At 37.3% G+C, this 19,624-nt stretch overlaps 1 protein-coding gene and 1 pseudogene across 6 annotated transcripts in view; both read left to right on the forward strand.

Annotated features, from left to right (window-relative positions):
* ASH1L (ASH1 like histone lysine methyltransferase) overlaps nucleotides 1-19,624 on the forward strand; it is a 337,510-nt gene that overhangs the window by 234,190 nt on the left and 83,696 nt on the right. The window lies entirely within an intron of this gene.
* LOC119528137 lies at nucleotides 2,924-11,063 on the forward strand (annotated as a pseudogene).

A 19,624-nucleotide genomic window follows, 5' to 3' on the forward strand; every position in this document is an offset into this window, starting at 1 on the left:
AATTGTAGTGTTTGAACAAATCGACTGTAGAGTTGTACCATTTAGAAAATTTAGATCCTGTACCAAATAGATATCTATTCCCTTGGTCTCATATGGAAGTTGAAGTTTTAAAACACAATCAGTTTCAACCTTTACCCTTTGGCCTGGCTTGCCCTGGTCTTAACCAGACCTGCTTCATTCATATCACTGATTGAAGTCTGGGCTCTTTTTCAGCTTTTTTTTTTTTTTTTGACAGTGGCTGTATGCACTAATACTGACATTCATATCTGCTGAGCTCTAGCTCTGAGCTTCAGGTGTCTCAGAGATATGCATTGTAGAACACGGAATTTTTAGGGCAGTGAAACTATTTTGTATGATACTGTAATTGTGGATGACATTATGCATTTGTCAAAACCCATAGAACTATATAACACAGGATGAATCCTAGCTATAAACTGTGGACTTTAGTTAATAGTAATGTATCAATATATTGGTTCATCAATTGTAAGGAATGCACTACACTAATGCAAGATGTTAATAACAGGTAAAACTGAATGCTGAGAGAGAAGGGGAGTATATGAGAACTTAATTTAAGTCTCTAAACCCCTGTTACCCAGATGAGATGAGGTATGTAAAATGCCTGGCATACAGTAGGCAGTCAGAGTAAGCCTTAGCTCTTCTGCATCTCACTCTCCCAAGACTGTGTTTTCTATCCCCTTTTTTTGCATTCACCCATCATGTTTTAGCTATAGTGCCTCCTGCCTCTTGTTTTCTTGGGAAAAAAATGGAAATCGTTTTTTAATGATAATAAATGGTATTTGCAACTACAGGTAACATCCAGAAGTTGCTTCTTTTTATACAAGAAGCAAATTAGATTGCATTAACAGAAATGACTAAAGAACTCTCCACATTTGGTTTTGTTGCTATAGCCCCCTTTAGTGAGAGTAATTATAGTAGTGATAGCATTATAAACCAGAAATTTGGGAGGTGAAACACTTAGTGATACTTCTTAAATAATTTTTAATAGATCTGTAGTAAGAATACAATAATGTAATTAGCATTTTACAACTTTAACGTATCTTAGAAATTATCTAATCTACCTTTTTTGGAGGCCTAGAGTAGTAAATTTTGTATGTGATGGCAGCTATCTTCCCTGACTGTGCTGTTTTATTTTCCTCCCAATTTTCTATTTTAAAAATATTCAAACCGAGGCGGGGCAAGATGGCAGACTGGTGAGCTGTAAGTTTTAGTTACTCCTCCAGGAAAGTAGGTAGAAAGCCAGGAACTGCGTGGACTGGACACCACAGAGCAATCTGTCTTTGGGCATACTTCATACAACACTCATGAAAATGTGGAACTGCTGAGATCAGCGAAATCTGTAAGTTTTTGCGGCCAGGGGACCCGCGCCCCTCCCTGCCAGGCTCAGTCCCGTGGGAGGAGGGGCTGCCAGCTCCGGGAAGGAGAAAGGAGAACTGCAGTGGTAGCCCTTCTCGGAAACTCATTCTACTGATCCATACTCCAACCATAGATAGACTGAGACCAGACACCAGAGAATCTGAGAGCTGCCAGCCCAGCAAACAGGAGACAGGCATAGAAAAAAAAAATAACACGAAAAACTCCAAAATAAAAGCAGAGGATTTTTGGAGTTCTGGTGAACACAGAAAGGGGAAGGGCGGAGCTCAGGCCTTGAGGCGCATATGCAAATCCTGAAGAAAAGCTGATCTCTCTGCCCTGTGGACCTTTCCTTTCCTTAATGGCCCTGGTTGCTTTGTCTATTAGCATTTCAATAACCCATTAGATCTCTGAGGAAGGCCCTTTTTTTTTTTTTTTTTTTTTAATCCTTTTTTCTTTTTCTAAAACAATTACTCTAAGAAGCCCAATACAAAAAGCTTCAAAGAATTGCAATTTGGGCACGTCAAGTCAAGAGCAGAACTAAGAGATCTCTGAGACAAAAGGCAATAATCCAGTGGCTGAGAAAATTCACTAAGCACCACAACTTCCCAAGAAAAGGGGGGTGTCCGCTCACAGCCACCATCCTGGTGGACAGGAAACACTCCTGCCCATCGCCAGCCCCATAGCCCAGAGCTGCCCCAGACAACCCAGTGTGACGGAAGTGCTTCAAATAACAGGCACACACCACAAAACTGGGCGTGGACATTAGCCTTCCCCGCAACCTCAGCTGATTGTCCCAGAGCTGGGAAGGTGGAGCAGTGTGAATTAACAAAGCCCCATTCAGCCATCATTTGAGCAGACTGGGAGCCTCCCTACACAGCCCAGCAGCCCAGAACTGCCCTAGGGGGACGGCACTCACCTGTGACATAGCACAGTCATCCCTCAACAGAGGACCCGGGGTGCACAGCCTGGAAGAGGGGCCCACTTGCAAGTCTTAGGAGCCATACGCCAATACCAAAGACTTGTGGGTCAGTGGCAGACAAACTGTGGCAGGACTGAACTGAAGGATTAGACTATTGCAGCAGCTTTAAAACACTAGGATCATCAGGGAGATTTGATTGTTAAGGCCACCCCCCCTCCCCGACTGCCCAGAAACACGCCCCACATACAGGGCAGGCAACACCAACTACACACGCAAGCTTGGTACACCAATTGGGCCCCACAAGACTCACTCCCCCACTCACCAAAAAGGCTAAGCAGGGGAGAACTGGCTTGTGGAGAACAGGTGGATCGTGGACGCCACCTGCTGGTTAGTTAGAGAAAGTGTACTCCACGAAGCTGTAGATCTGATAAATTAGAGATAAGGACTTCAATAGGTCTACAAACCCTAAAAGAACTCTGTCAAGTTCAGCAAATGCCACGAGGCCAAAAACAACAGAAAATTATAAAGCATATGAAAAAACCAGACGATATGGATAACCCAAGCCCAAGCACCCAAATCAAAAGACCAGAAGAGACACAGCACCTAGAGCAGCTACTCAAAGAACTAAAGATGAGCAATGAGACCATGGTACGGGATATGACGGAAATCAAGAAGACTCTAGAAGAGCATAAAGAAGACATTGCAAGACTAAATAAAAAAATGGATGATCTTATGGAAATTAAAGAAACTGTTGACCAAATTAAAAAGATTCTGGACACTCATAGTACAAGACTAGAGGAAGTTGAACAACGAATCAGTGACCTGGAAGATGACAGAATGGAAAATGAAAGCATAAAAGAAAGAATGGGGAAAAAAATTGAAAAAATCGAAATGGACCTCAGGGATATGATAGATAATATGAAACGTCCAAATATAAGACTCATTGGTGTCCCAGAAGGGGAAGAAAAGGGTAAAGGTCTAGGAAGAGTATTCAAAGAAATTGTTGGGGAAAACTTCCCAAATCTTCTAAACAACATAAATACACAAATCATAAATGCTCAGCGAACTCCAAATAGAATAAATCCAAATAAACCCACTCCGAGACATATACTGATCACACCGTCAAACACAGAAGAGAAAGAGCAAGTTCTGAAAGCAGCAAGAGAAAAGCAATTCACCACATACAAAGGAAACAGCATAAGACTAAGTAGTGACTACTCAGCAGCCACCATGGAGGCAAGATGGCAGTGGCACGATATATTTAAAATTCTGAGTGAGAAAAATTTCCAGCCAAGAATACTTTATCCAGCAAAGCTCTCCTTCAAATTTGAGGGAGAGCTTAAATTTTTCACAGACAAACAAATGCTGAGAGAATTTGCTAACAAGAGACCTGCCCTACTGGAGATACTAAAGGGAGTCCTACAGACAGAGAAACAAAGACAGGACAGAGAGACTTGGAGAAAGGTTCAGTACTAAAGAGATTCGGTATGGGTACAATAAAGGATATTAATAGAGAGAGGGAAAAATATGGGAAACATAAACCAAAGGATAAGATGGCCGATTCAAGAAATGCCTTCACGGTTATAACGTTGAATGTAAATGGATTAAACTCCCCAATTAAAAGATATAGATTCGCAGAATGGATCAAAAAAAATGAACCATCAATATGTTGCATACAAGAGACTCATCTTACACACAGGGACACAAAGAAACTGAAAGTGAAAGGATGGAAAAAAATATTTCATGCAAGCTACAGCCAAAAGAAAGCAGGTGTAGCAATATTAATCTCAGATAAAATAGACTTCAAATGCAGGGATATTTTGAGAGACAAAGAAGGCCACTACATACTAATAAAAGGGGCAATACAGCAAGAAGAAATAACAATCATAAATGTCTATGCACCCAATCAAGGTGCCACAAAATACATGAGAGAAACACTGGCAAAACTAAAGGAAGCAATTGATGTTTCCACAATAATTGTGGGAGACTTCAACACATCACTCTCTCCTATAGATAGATCAACCAGACAGAAGACCAATAAGGAAATTGAAAACCTAAACAATCTGATAAATGAATTAGATTTAACAGACATATACAGGACATTACATCCCAAATCACCAGGATACACATACTTTTCTAGTGCTCATGGAACTTTCTCCAGAATAGATCATATGCTGGGACATAAAACAAGCCTCAATAAATTTAAAAAGATTGAAATTATTCAAAGCACATTCTCTGACCACAATGGAATACAATTAGAAGTGAATAACCATCAGAGACTTAGAAAATTCACAAATACCTGGAGGTTAAACAACACACTCCTAAACAATCAGTGGGTTAAAGAAGAAATAGCAAGAGAAATTGCTAAATATATAGAGACGAATGAAAATGAGAACACAACATACCAAAACCTATGGGATGCAGCAAAAGCAGTGCTAAGGGGGAAATTTATAGCACTAAACGCATATATTAAAAAGGAAGAAAGAGCCAAAATCAAAGAACTAATGGATCAACTGAAGAAGCTAGAAAATGAACAGCAAACCAATCCTAAACCAAGTACAAGAAAAGAAATAACAAGGATTAAAGCAGAAATAAATGACATAGAGAACAAAAAAACAATAGAGAGGATAAATATCACCAAAAGTTGGTTCTTTGAGAAGATCAACAAGATTGACAAGCCCCTAGCTAGACTGACAAAATCAAAAAGAGAGAAGACCCATATAAACAAAATAATGAATGAAAAAGGTGACATAACTGCAGATCCTGAAGAAATTAAAAAAATTATAAGAGGATATTATGAACAACTGTATGGCAACAAACTGGATAATGTAGAAGAAATGGACAATTTCCTGGAAACATATGAACAACCTAGACTGACCAGAGAAGAAATAGAAGACCTCAACCAACCCATCACAAGCAAAGAGATCCAATCAGTCATCAAAAATCTTCCCACAAATAAATGCCCAGGGTCAGATGGCTTCACAGGGGAATTCTACCAAACTTTCCAGAAAGAACTGACACCAATCTTACTCAAACTCTTTCAAAACATTGAAAAAAATGGAACACTACCTAACTCATTTTATGAAGCTAACATCAATCTAATACCAAAACCAGGCAAAGATGCTACAAAAAAGGAAAACTACCGGCCAATCTCCCTAATGAATATAGATGCAAAAATCCTCAACAAAATACTTGCAAATCGAATCCAAAGACACATTAAAAAAATCATACACCATGACCAAGTGGGGTTCACTCCAGGCATGCAAGGATGGTTCAACATAAGAAAAACAATCAATGTATTACAACACATTAAAAACTCGAAAGGGAAAAATCAATTGATCATCTCAATAGATGCTGAAAAAGCATTTGACAAAATCCAACATCCGTTTTTGATAAAAACACTTCAAAAGGTAGGAATTGAAGGAAACTTCCTCAACATGATAAAGAGCATATATGAAAAACCCACAGCCAGCATAGTACTCAATGGTGAGAGACTGAAAGCCTTCCCTCTAAGATCAGGAACAAGACAAGGATGCCTGCTGTCACCACTGTTATTCAACATTGTGCTGGAAGTGCTAGCCAGGGCAATCCGGCAAGACAAAGAAATAAAAGGCATCCAAATTGGAAAAGAAGAAGTAAAACTGTCATTGTTTGCAGATGATATGATCTTACATCTAGAAAACCCTGAGAAATCGACGATACAGCTATTAGAGCTAATAAACAAATTTAGCAAAGTAGCGGGATACAAGATTAATGCACATAAGTCAGTAATGTTTCTATATGCTAGAAATGAACAAACTGAAGAGACACTCAAGAAAAAGATACCATTTTCAATAGCAACTAAAAAAATCAAGTACCTAGGAGTAAACTTAACCAAAGATGTAAAAGACCTATACAAAGAAAACTACATAACTCTACTAAAAGAAAGAGAAGGGGACCTTAAAAGATGGAAAAATATTCCATGTTCATGGATAGGAAGGCTAAATGTCATTAAGATGTCAATTCTACCCAAACTCATCTACAGATTCAATGCAATCCCAATCAAAATTCCAACAACCTACTCTGCAGACTTGGAAAAGCTAGTTATCAAATTTATTTGGAAAGGGAAGATGCCTCGAATTGCTAAAGACACTCTAAAAAAGAAAAACGAAGTGGGAGGACTTACACTCCCTGACTTTGAAGCTTATTATAAAGCCACAGTTGCCAAAACAGCATGGTACTGGCACAAAGATAGACATATAGATCAATGGAATCGAATTGAGAATTCGGAGATAGACCCTCAGATCTATGGCCGACTGATCTTTGATAAGGCCCCCAAAGTCACTGAACTGAGCCATAATGGTCTTTTCAACAAATGGGGCTGGGAGAGTTGGATATCCATATCCAAAAGAATGAAAGAGGACCCCTACCTCACCCCCTACACAAAAATTAACTCAAAATGGACCAAAGATCTCAATATAAAAGAAAGTACCATAAAACTCCTAGAAGATAATGTAGGAAAACATCTTTAAGACCTTGTATTAGGCGGCCACTTCCTAGACTTTACACCCAAAGCACAAGCAACAAAAGAGAAAATAGATAAATGGGAACTCCTCAAGCTTAGAAGTTTCTGCACCTCAAAGGAATTTCTCAAAAAGGTAAAGAGGCAGCCAACTCAATGGGAAAAAATTTTTGGAAACCATGTATCTGACAAAAGACTGATATCTTGCATATATAAAGAAATCCTACAACTCAATGACAGTAGTACAGTCGGCCCAATTATAAAATGGGCAAAAGATATGAAAAGACAGTTCTCTGAAGAGGAAATACAAATGGCCAAGAAACACATGAAAAAATGTTCAGCTTCACTAGCTATTAGAGAGATGCAAATTAAGACCACAATGAGATACCATCTAACACCGGTTAGAATGGCTGCCATTAAACAAACAGGAAACTACAAATGCTGGAGGGGATGTGGAGAAATTGGAACTCTTATTCACTGTTGGTGGGACTGTATAATGGTTCAGCCACTCTGGAAGTCAGTCTGGCAGTTCCTTAGAAAACTAGATATAGAGCTACCATTCGATCCAGCTATTGCACTTCTCGGTATATACCCGGAAGATCGGAAAGCAGTGACACGAAGAGATATCTGCACGCCAATGTTCATAGCAGCATTATTCACAATTGCCAAGAGATGGAAACAACCCAAATGTCCTTCAACAGATGAGTGGATAAATAAAATGTGGTATATACACACGATGGAATACTACGCGGCAGTAAGAAGGAACGATCTGGTGAAACATATGACAACATGGATGAACCTTGAAGACATAATGCTGAGCGAAATAAGCCAGGCACAAAAGAGAAATATTATATGCTACCACTAACGTGAACTTTGAAAAATGTAAAACAAATGGTTTATAATGTAGAATGTAGGGGAACTAGCAGTAGAGAGCAATTAAGGAAGGGGGAACAATAATCCAAGAAGAACAGATAAGCTATTTAACGTTCTGGGGATGCCCAGAAATGACTATGGTCTGTTAATTTCTGATGGATATAGTAGGAACAAGTTCACAGAAATGTTGCTATATTAGGTAACTTTCTTGGGGTAAAGTAGGAACATGTTGGAAGTTAAGCAGTTATCTTAGGTTAGTTGTCTTTTTCTTACCCCGTTGTTATGGTCTCTTTGAAATGTTCTTTTATTGTATGTTTGTTTTCTTTTTAACTTTTTTTTTCATATAGTTGATTTAAAAAAGAAGGGAAAGTTAAAAAAAAAAAAAAGAAAAAAAGGAAAACAAGGAAAAAAAAAAAAAAGATGTAATGCCCCCTTGAGGAGCCTGTGGAGAATGCAGGGGTATTCGCCTACCCCACCTCCATGGTTGCTAACATGACCACAGACATAGGGGACTGGTGGTTTGATGGGTTGAGCCCTCTACCATAAGTTTTACCCTTGGGAAGACGGTTGCTGCAAAGGAGAGGCTAGGCCTCCCTATATTTGTGCCTAAGAGTCTCCTCCTGAATGCCTCTTTGTTGCTCAGATGTGGCCCTCTCTCTCTGGCTAAGCCAACTTGAAAGGTGAAATCACTGCCCTCCCCGCTACGTGGGATCAGACACCCAGGGGAGTGAATCTCCCTGGCAACGTGGAATATGACTCCCGGGGAGGAATGTAGACCCGGCATCGTGGGACGGAGAACATCTTCTTGACCAAAAGGGGGATGTGAAAGGAAATGAAATAAGCTTCAGTAGCAGAGAGATTCCAAAACGAGCCGAGAGATCACTCTGGTGGGCACTCTTACGCACACTTTAGACAACCCTTTTTAGGTTCTAAAGAATTGGGGTAGCTGGTGGTGGATACCTGAAACTATCAAACTACAACCCAGAACCCATGAATCTCGAAGACAGTTGTATAAAAATGTAGCTTATGAGGGGTGACAATGGGATTGGGAAAGCCATAAGGACCACACTCCACTTTGTCTAGTTTATGGATGGATGTGTAGAAAAGTAGGGGAAGGAAACAAACAGACAAAGGTACCCAGTGTTCTTTTTTACTTCAATTGCTCTTTTTCACTCTAATTATTATTATTGTTATTTTTGTGTGTGTGCTAATGAAGGTGTCAGGGATTGATTTAGGTGATGAATGTACAAGTATGTAATGGTACTGTAAACAATCGAAAGTACAATTTGTTTTGTATGACTGTGTGGTATGTGAATATATCTCAATAAAATGATAAAAAATAAAATAAAATAAAATAAAATAGCAAAAAAAAAAAAAATTCAAACCTACAGAAAAGTTGAAGGAATGGCAAAATGAACACCCATAAACCTTAACCTAGATTTATCTAGAGTATCCATTGCTTTATTTCTCCATGCACACACACACACTCTTACTTTTTTGTCCACTGGACAATTTGAAAGTAAGTTGCAGATATCATTGACACTTCACCCCTATGCATTTCAGCAAATATCACCTAAGAACTAGGACATTCTCCTACCTAATCACAATACCATTATCATCCCTAAGAGAATAAGTAGCAATTCAATATCATCTAATATATATAGTCCGTGTTCATATTTCCCTCATTGTCCTAGAAATGTCTTTTATGGCAGCTTATTTTGTTTTGTTTTAATCTGGAATTCAAAGTTCATGTGGTGTGTGATATGCTTATGTCTGTCTATTCTTCTCATTCCAGAACATTACCGCACCTTCTTTTTTTTTATGACATTGACCCTTTTTTAAGCTGGTTGTCTTGCAGAATGCCCTGCATTTTGTATTTATCTAATCATTTCTTCATGATTAGACTCCGGTTAAATAATCTTGGCAGGAGTATTATATTAGTGATACTTTGTTCTTATATTCATGCCTCATATCAGGAGGCATATGATAAGGTTGTCCCACTGTTGGTGATGCTGTTTGATCACCTTATTAAGGTGATGACCATCAACTCTCTCCATTGTATTTAGTAAGTATATTGTAGGGTGGTTTTGAGGCTATGGCCTGTTCTCCACAGTCTTCTTTATCTAATGTCTTTGTCATCCTTGCCTAAATTAATCATTACATTGTTAGTTGCAAAATGGTTCTTCTTTTAATTCTGTCATTTCTTCAACATTTATTAGCTGGCATTCTTCTAGGAAGATATGCTTTCCCTTTTCTTCCCCTTTTGCTCTCTGTTTCTCTTTTCCTTTGAATTTCATTATGGACTTATGAATATAAAAACTTAATATATTATCATTCATTACCATCATTTTGGGGGATAGTGCTCAAATTTCCCAGATTTGACAATGGAGCCCCTTTAAGCTGGTTCCTGTGTCTTTAGACATAACTTCATTCACCTTTGAGTACTTCCTTGCTTTCTGCCATAGAAAGATAGTCTTTCACCTTGATTTTTTTTTTTTTTTTTGCTTGCCCACTGTTGTTCACCGGATTGACCTTGTTCTTTCTCTGCCCCAGACCCGGAATCAACTATTACCCTCCAAAAAGCCTCTGTTTCTTTTAATGGAGATTAAAATATCAAATTTGGGCACTAGGCTTTGCCATCCACTATAAGGGCTGTTGCCATGCCACGCTGCTTTAGTGGCCTTGTTTTCCACGTTTTCCTTATTAGCTGAAGCCAGCACTCTCTTGTCATTCTGTGACCCACCATCTCCTTGACATCAAACTATAAGTTGCAGAGTTCTGATGAAGAGATATTTGAAGTTGATGTGAAAATTGCCAATTTGTGACAATAAAGACCATAGGTTTGAAGATTTGAGAATGGATGATGAAGAAGATGATGACCCAGTTCCTCTACCAAATGTGTATGCAGCAATATATAAAGGATCATCAGTGGTGCACCCACCACAAAGATGACACTTTTCTTCCTGAGGATGAGAACAAAGAAAAGCAAACAGATGATATCCCTGTTTGGGACCAAGAATTCCTAAAAAGTTGACTAGGGAACACTTTTTGAACGTACTCCGGCTGCAAACTACTTAGTCATCCAGGGTTTGCTTGATGTTACATGCGAGACTGTTGCCAGTATGATTAAGGGGAATACTCTTGAGGGGAGTCTCAAGACCTTCTGTATCAAAAGCAACTTTACTGAAGTGAGGAAGCCTAGAAGTACACAAAGAGAATCAGTGGTGTGAATAGAAGTGAAGCGTTGTGCCTGACACTGTAATGCTATATGGATTGTTCCTTGTTCCAAGTACTAATTGCACTGCTCTGTTTATATTAGACAAACAGTAGACAAAGCAGCAAATCAACTGTATTAGCAAAATATTGTCCTTGACAAAGACACTTAACCCATGTGGTAGGTCATCTTTTTATAATCATTATTCTCATGTTGGGAAAACTATACATACTACATGCATGTAAAAAAATAATTTAACTTCTGTGCCAGTTTGAATGTATTTATGCACCCAAAACGCCATTATCTTTGATGCAGTCTTGTATGGGCAGACGTACTAGTGTTGATTAGATTGTAATTCTTTGAGTGTTTCCACGGAGATGCAACCCACCCAGCTGTAGGTGATAACTCTGATTAGATAATTTCCATGGAGGTGTGGCCCAGCCCATTCAGCATGGGCCTTAATTAGTTTACTAGAGCACTATATAAGCTCAGACAGAAGGAGTGAGCTTGCTGCAGCCAGAGGGACACTTTGAAGAATGCACAGTTGCTGCAGCTTACAGAGCAACATTTTGGAGACAGCCTTTGAAAGCAGATTTTTGCTCTGGAGAAGCTAAGAGAGGACAAATGCCCCAAGAGCAACTAAGATTGACATTTTTGAGGAGCTGCAGCCTAGAGAGGAAAATCCTGAGAGAAAGCCATTTTAAAACCAGAACTCTGGAGCAGTCACCAGCCACATGCATTCCCAGCTAACAGAGGTTTTCTGGACACCATTGCCCATCCTCCATTGAAGGTACCCGATTGTTGATGACTTACCTTGGACACTTTATGGCCTTAAGACTATAATTTTGTAACCAAATGAACCCCCTTTTATGAAAGCCGATCCATTTCTGGTGTTTTGCAAAAAGGCAGAATTAGCAAACTGGAACAGCTTTTAACATTAAAATGTATGGTAAAACCTGGAAAGCATCCATCACAAATGCAAGATACTGTAAATTAAAAAGTAAGTTACATAGTTTAAAAAGTGTGTGTGTATTTATGTATATCTGTGTGTGTGTGTGTATAGGCACTAGATGTTCTGTTTTCCACTAGAGTATTAGTGTTACTATGGGATCATTGGTTCCAGGCCCTTTCAGGACCAGAAAATAAATAAACACATATACACACAATACATATATGAATTTTCTATTTCTATGTAACAAATTATCACAAACTTAGCAGTTTAAAATATCATCCACAGTAAAGGAAAAATATTGTATGATTCCCCAGAATATCTAGAATAAGCAAATTTGTGGGGACAGAAAGGTGGGGAGAATGCAGAAATATTGCTTAATGGATACAGAATCTTTAGATCAACTTGGGGAGTTTTGCCATCTTAGAAATTTTAAGTCTTCTGATCCATGAACTTGGGATGTCTTTCCATTTCCTTAGATCTTTAATTTTGTTCAGCAATGCTTTTTCTTTCAACATTGTTTAAGTTTTAGATGTTTTTTATTAAACTTATTCTATAACTAAGTATTTTATTCTTTTTGATGCTATTGTAAATGGAATTGTATATTTTATTTCATTTTCAGATTATTTATTGTTGGTGTATAGAAATACAATTAATTTTTGTATGTTGATCTTATTTCCTACAACCTTGCCGATCTCAATTATTAGTCCTAGTAGTGTTTTGACTTTCCTTATGATAATTGTTTTTGTCATTCAAAGTTTCATATATTCACATAGACAAATTTACTGATTTGTGCTTTTTTTTTAATTCCTTCTGTTTTTTGGGTCATTATTAGAAAAGCTTGCCAACACAGATTTTAAAGGAATTAAGAGGTTCACTCTTGTTTTCTTCTGGTAATTATTTAGTTTTAATTTTAACATTTAGTTTATTGATCTATTTTGAGTTTATTCTGGTATATTGCATTGGACTAGGCTATACTCACTGACTAAACTAAAGAAGATAGTTAATATTTACTCAGTGTTTACTATGTGCCTGCTCCTATGCTAAGCACTTTATGTGCAATATCTCATCTAATTAATTCAACATCCTGTTTAGACCAAGTACTATTATTGAAAAAGCTAAGGCTTTGAGAGATTAAGTAACATGTGCAGAGTTAAACAGCTAGTAAATTGTTTAGTTAACATTTGAACATAGGCCATGATTGGTTCTAGAGTTTACACTTTTAACCACTTCACTCTTCCTATAGGTTCTTGCATACAGGAATACATTTTGGTTCTTAAAATTGGTTGATTTGTCTGGGTCATTTGATTAATTCCTATTTTAGATGCAATGCTAGCTCTAGATTAGCCTGTACACTTTTTTTTTAACATTTTTTGTTCTGAAATATATGTAAAGAAAAGTGATAACTTTGAAAGTACTGTTTAGTGAGTGGTTATAGAGCAAATTTTAAAGTATAATATGGGTTACAGTTCTACAATTTCAGTTATTTCCTTCTAACTGTTCTAATATATTAGAGACTAAAAAAAATCTATATAATGATTCAGTACTCATAATCCTTTGTTAAATCCTATATATCCACTCTTAACTTGTTCATATTGAAAAGGGATGTCAACATTTTGGGGAAGGGGGATACATCTGGTTGATGTCCTGAAAGAGACTGGTGCCTTGGGTTTTGGGACTTATCTGGCATAGGAACAATCTGGAGTTTTTAAGTTTCTGAAAAATAAAACTTAGTGAGTGAAACTTTCAATTGTCTCAGGTAGGGATCTGGGTATTCTTCAGGATTTTCAGGAGTACTATTGGTTTGGGCTTGGCATACTGTGGCCATTTGCAGTGTCTAGCTGAACTTTGCCTACGAGTAACCTCTAGGATAGCCTCTTGACTCTATTTTAAATCTCTCAGCCCCTGAAACCTTATTATTGCATTTCTTTTCCCCCTTTTGGTCAAGAAGGGATTCTCAATTCCATGATCCCAGGGCCATCCTCATTCCTGGGAGTCGTGTCCCATGTCATTAGGGAGACCCACACATCTGGGACTCATGTCCCACATAGCGGGGAGGGTAATGAATTTATTTGCAGAATTGGGCTTAGAGTGAAAAAGGCCACATCTGAGCAACAAAAGAGGTTCTTTGAAAGTGACTCTTCGACAAAACTATAGTTAGGCTTAGCCTCCCCTTTACAGCAGTAAATTTCATAAAAGCAAGCCTCAGGATAGAGGCTTGACTTATTAAGTAGGGGGTCCCTAATTTCACATAGCATGTATTCTATCCAAAATAAACTATCATTGTTTCACATTATCCTCACTTAGTTGTACAATCATCATCACTCTCAATTTTAAAAAATTATCTAACCCAGAACACCCCGTAACTCTTATCTTCCCCAACAATTATTTACACCAATACTGGTATGGTACTAGTAAGGTATTTCTATTAAATATAGTCCATAGTGTGCAATAGGTAATTTTTCCCATATACCACTCTTATTAACTCTTTGTACATGTATCATACCTTAGAAGAATATCATGCAAGAACTTATTTATATTTGTATTGCTAATCTGTGAGATACATGACTTGAAACAACCTCTTTCAATCATGTGCAGTACTGATACTTATAATCCCATTAATGAACTATTATCACTCCTGTCCATTCCCATACCTTTAAGTTCAGCCTCTTTAACAAGTCTGTACATATTAGGTAATCATTCCCCCTTCTCTAGCTTCTGTCTATCTATAGGTCCCCTATATTCTACATTTTAAGACACTAATTTTGCTATGGGGTTCATGTTAATGATAACATACAGTGTCTCTCCTTTTGTGTCCGACTTATTTCACTCAGTATTATGTCCTCAAGGTTGATTATGCTGTCACATGTTTCAGGACCTCATTCCTTCTTGTTGCTACATAGTATTCCATTGTATTTATATAACACATTTTGTTTACCAAGTCATCTGTTGAAGGACATTTGGATTGTTTCCATCTTCTGGCAATTGTGAATAATGCTGCAATGTAAATCAGTATGCAAATGTCTGTTCGTGTCCTTGCTTTCAGTTTTTCTGGGTATATACTGAATAGTGGGATTGCCGGATTCTAAGGCACCTCTGTACTTTCTGAACTTTCTAAGGAAATGTCAAACCATCTTCCACAGTGTATAATTCTTTTAATGTGCTTTTGGATTCCATTTGAAAGTATTTTGTTGAGAATTTTTTTAATTCAATTTTATTGAGCTGCATTCACAAACCATACAGTCATCCTCAGTGTGCAATTAATTGTTCACAGTACAATTATATAGTTGTGCATTCATCACCACAATCAAGTTTTGTATATTTTCATTACCACAAAGAAAAGAGTAAGAATAAAAAGTGAAGTAAAAAAAGAACACCCAGATCATCCCATACCCCCGATGCCTCCCTATTCATTTACTTTTTGTCCTCATTTTTCTACTCATCTGTCTATACACTGGATAAAGAGACTGGGAGCCACAAGGTTTTTACAATCCCATGGTCACACAGTATAAGCTATATAGTTATATAGTTGTGTTTAAGAATCAAGGCTACTGTGCTGCAGTTCAACAGTTTCAGGTATTTCCTTCTAGCTATTCCAATGCATTAAAAACTAAAAAGGCATACCTAAATAATGCATAAGAATAACCTCCAGAATGACCTCTCAACTCTATTTGAAATCTCTCAGCCACTGAAGCTTTATTTTGTTTCATTTCTCTTCCCCCTTTTGCTCCAAGAAAGCTTTCTTAATCCCATGATGCCGGGACTAAGCACATCCCCACAAGTCATGTCCCACATTGCCAAGGAGATTTACACTCCTGGAAGTCATGCCCCACATAGTGGGGAGAGCAGTGAGTTTGCCTGCAGAGTTGGCTTAAAAAGAGAGTCCACATCTCTGAGCAACAAAAGAGGTTCTCTGGGGGTGACTCAGGCACAATTGTAAGTAGGCTTAGCCTCTCCTTTGCAGTAACAAGCCATTGATTTTATTTGTGAGTATTTTGTTGAGAATTTTGGCATCTACATTCTTTAGGTTCATTGGCCTGTAGTTTTCCTTTCTTGAATCTTTATCTGGTTTTGGTATTAGAGGGATGTTAACTTCATAAAATGAGTTAGGTAGTGTTCCTTTTTCTTCAATTTTTTTGAAAGAGTTTGAGCAGGAATGGTGTCAGTTCTTTATGGAAAGCTTGGTAAAATTCCCCTGTAACGCCATCTGGCCCTGGGCTTCTCTTTCTAGGAAGATTTTTGATGACTGATTGGATCTCTTTATTTGTGATTGGTTTGTTGAGGTCTTCTATTTCTTCTCAGGTCAATCTAGGTTTTTCATGTGTTTACAGGAAATTGTCCATCTCCTCTGAGTTGTCTAGTTTGTTGGCATACAGTTGTTCATAGTATCCTCTTAGGATTTTTTTAATTTCCTTGGGAAATTAATAATGACTCTTCCCCCCCACCACCACCATTTATGATTTTGTTTATTTGAATCTTCTCTCTTTTTGACTTTGTCAGTCTGGCTAAAGGTCTGTCAATTGTGTTGATCTTCTCAAAGAACCAACTTTTGGTTTTATTTATTCTTTCTATTTTTTTCTGTTCTCAGCTTGTTTATTTCTGCTTTAATCTTTGTTATTTCTTTTCTTGTACTAGCTTTAGGATTAGCTTCCTGTTTAGTTAGGTCTTTGGTTTTAGCCCTTTCTTTGTTTTTAATGTATGCGATTAGAGCTATTGATTTTCCCTCACAGCACCACCTTTGCTGTATCCCACAGGTTTTGATATGTTGTATTCTCGTTTTCATTCATCTCCAGATATTTACCTATTTCTCTTGCAATTTCTTCTTTGACTCACTGATTGTTTAAGAGTGTGTTGTTTAATCTCCATATATTTGTGAACCATCTTGCTCTTTGGTGGTTATTGATTTACAGTTTCATTTCATTTTGGTCAGAGAAAATGCTTTAAAATTTCAATCTTTTTAAATTTATTGAGACCTGTTTTGTGACCTCTCATATGATGTCTCCTGGAGAACATTTCATGAACACTAGAGAATAATGTATATCCTCGTGTTTTGGGATGCAATGATCTGTATATATATATCTGTTAAGTCTAATTTATTTATCACATTGTTTAGGTTCTCTGTTTCCTTAATGATCCTCTGTCTGGGTGGTGTATTGAAGTCTCCGAGATGTTTGTAGAAACAGCTGTTGCTCCCTTCAATGTTGTTGCCAGTGTTTTCCTCATATACTTTGGAGCTCCTTAATTGGGTGCATAAACATTTATGATTGTTATTTCTTCTTGGTGAATTGTCCCTTTTGTTAATATATAATGTCCTTCCTTGTCTCTTATGACATCTTTGCATTTAAAGTCTGATATTAGTATAGCTTCCCCTGCTTTCTTTTCCCCATCCTTTCACTTTCAATCTATATGCATCCTTGGGTCTAAGATGAATCTCTTGTAAATAGCATATAGATGGGTCATTCTTTTTAATCCATTCTGCCAGTCTGTATCTTTTAATTGGGGAGTTTAATACGATCATATTCGAAGTTATTATTGTAAAGACAGTACTTGAACCAAGCATATTATCGTTTGGTTTTTATTTGTCAGATCTATTTTTCCCTCTCTCTCTTTTTATCCTTTACTAATACACTAATACTCTTCAACTCCAGACCTCTCTCTCCTTTTTTTTTTTTTTTTTTTTTTTTCATCCAACAGAACTCCCTTTGGAATTCCTTGTAGGGCAGGTCTCTTGTTAACAAATTCTCTCAGCATTTGTTTGCATGTGAAAATTTTATACTTGCTTATTTTTGAAGGACAGCTTTACTGGATAAAGAATTCTTGACTGGCAATTTTTCTCTTACAGAATCTTAAATATGTCGTATTTATCTCGCCTTCATGTTGCCCTTTCAGTAGTCAGTACTGAGTCTTATGTGGTTTCCCTTGTATGTGGTGAATCACTTCTCTTTTGCTGCTTTCAGGACTTTCTCCTTCACTTCAGCATTTGACAGTCGGATTAGTATGTGTCTCGGAGTGGTTATATTTGGATTTTTTTTTTAATATTCATTTTATTGAGATATATTCACATACCACACAGTCATACAAAACAAATCATACATTTGATTGTTCACAGTACCATTACATAGTTGTACATTCATCACCAAAATCAATCCCTAACACCCTCATTACCACACACACAAAAATAACCAGAATAATAATTAAAATGAAAAAGAGCAACTAAAGTAAAAAAGAACACTAGGCGCCCTTGTCTGTTTGTTTGTTTCCTTCCCCCACCTTTCCACTCATCCATCCATAAACTAGACAAAGGGGAGTGTGATCCCCATGGCCCCCCCAATCCCACTGTCCCCCCTCATAAGCCATATTTTTATAGTTTTCCTTTTTTGTAGCATCTTTGCCTTGTTTTGGTATCAGATTGATGTTAGCTTCATAAAATGAGTTAGGTAGTGTTCCATTTTCTTCAGTGTTTTGAAAGAGTTTAAGGAAGATTGGTGTCAATTCTTTTTGGAAAGTTTGGTAGAATTCCCCTCTGAAGCCATCTGGCCCTGGGCATTTATTTGTGGGAAGCTTTTTGATGACTGATTGGATCTCTTTGCTTGCGATTGGTTGGTTGAGGTCTTCTGTTTCTTCTCTGGTCAATCTAGGTTGTTCATATGTTTCCAGGAAATTGTCCATTTCCTCTACATTATCCCGTTTGTTGCCATACAGTTGTTCATAGTGTCCTCTTATAATTTTTTTAATTTCCTCGGGGTCTGCAGTAATGTCACCTTTCTCATTCATTATTTTGTTTATATGGGTCTTCTCTCTTTTTGATTTTGTCATTCTAGCTAGGGGCTTGTCAATCTTGTTGATCTTCTCAAAGAACCAACTTTTGGTGATATTTATCCTCTTTTTCTTGTTCTCTATGTCATTTATTTCTGCTTTAATCCTTGTTATTTCTTTTCTTGTACTTGGTTTAGGATTGGTTTGCTGTTCATTTTCTAGCTTCTTCAGTTGATCCATTAGTTCTTTGATTTTGGCTCTTTCTTCCTTTTTAATATATGCATTTAGTGCTATGAATTTCCCCCTCAGTACCACTTTTTCTGCATCCCATAGGTTTTGGTATGTTGCATTCTCATTTTCATTCGTCTCTATATATTTAGCAATTTCTCTTGCTATTTCTTCTTTAATCCACTGATTGTTTAGGAGTGTGTTGTTTAACCTCCAGGTATTTGTGAATTTTCTAAGTCTCTGATGGTTATTGACTTCTAATCGTATTTCATTGTGGTCAGAGAATGTGCTTTGAATAATTTCAATCTTTTTAAATTTATTGAGGCTTGTTTTATGTCCCAGCATATGATCTATTCTGGAGAAAGTTCCGTGAGCACTAGAGAAGTATGTGTATCCTGGTGATTTGGGATGTAATGTTCTATATATGTCTGTTAAATCCAATTCATTTATCAGATTGTTTAGGTTTTCAGTTTCCTTATTGGTCTTCTGTCTGGTTGATCTATCCATAGGAGAGAGTGATGTGTTGAAGTCTCCCACAATTATTGTGGAAACATCAGTTGCTTCATTTAGTTTTGCCAGTGTTTCTCTCATGTATTTTGTGGCACGTTGATTGGGTGCATAAACATTTATGATTGTTATTTCTTCTTGTTGAATTGCCCCTTTTATTAGTATGTAGTGACCTTTTTTGTCTCTCAAAACATCCCTGCATTTAAAGTCTATTTTATCTGAGATTAATATTGCTACACCTGCTTCCTTTTGGCTGTAGCTTGCATGAAATATTTTTTTCCATCCTTTCACTTTCAATTTCTT

Source organism: Choloepus didactylus, chromosome 2 (assembly GCF_015220235.1).
Source record: "Choloepus didactylus isolate mChoDid1 chromosome 2, mChoDid1.pri, whole genome shotgun sequence".
In the NCBI taxonomy this organism is placed as follows: domain Eukaryota; kingdom Metazoa; phylum Chordata; class Mammalia; order Pilosa; family Megalonychidae; genus Choloepus; species Choloepus didactylus.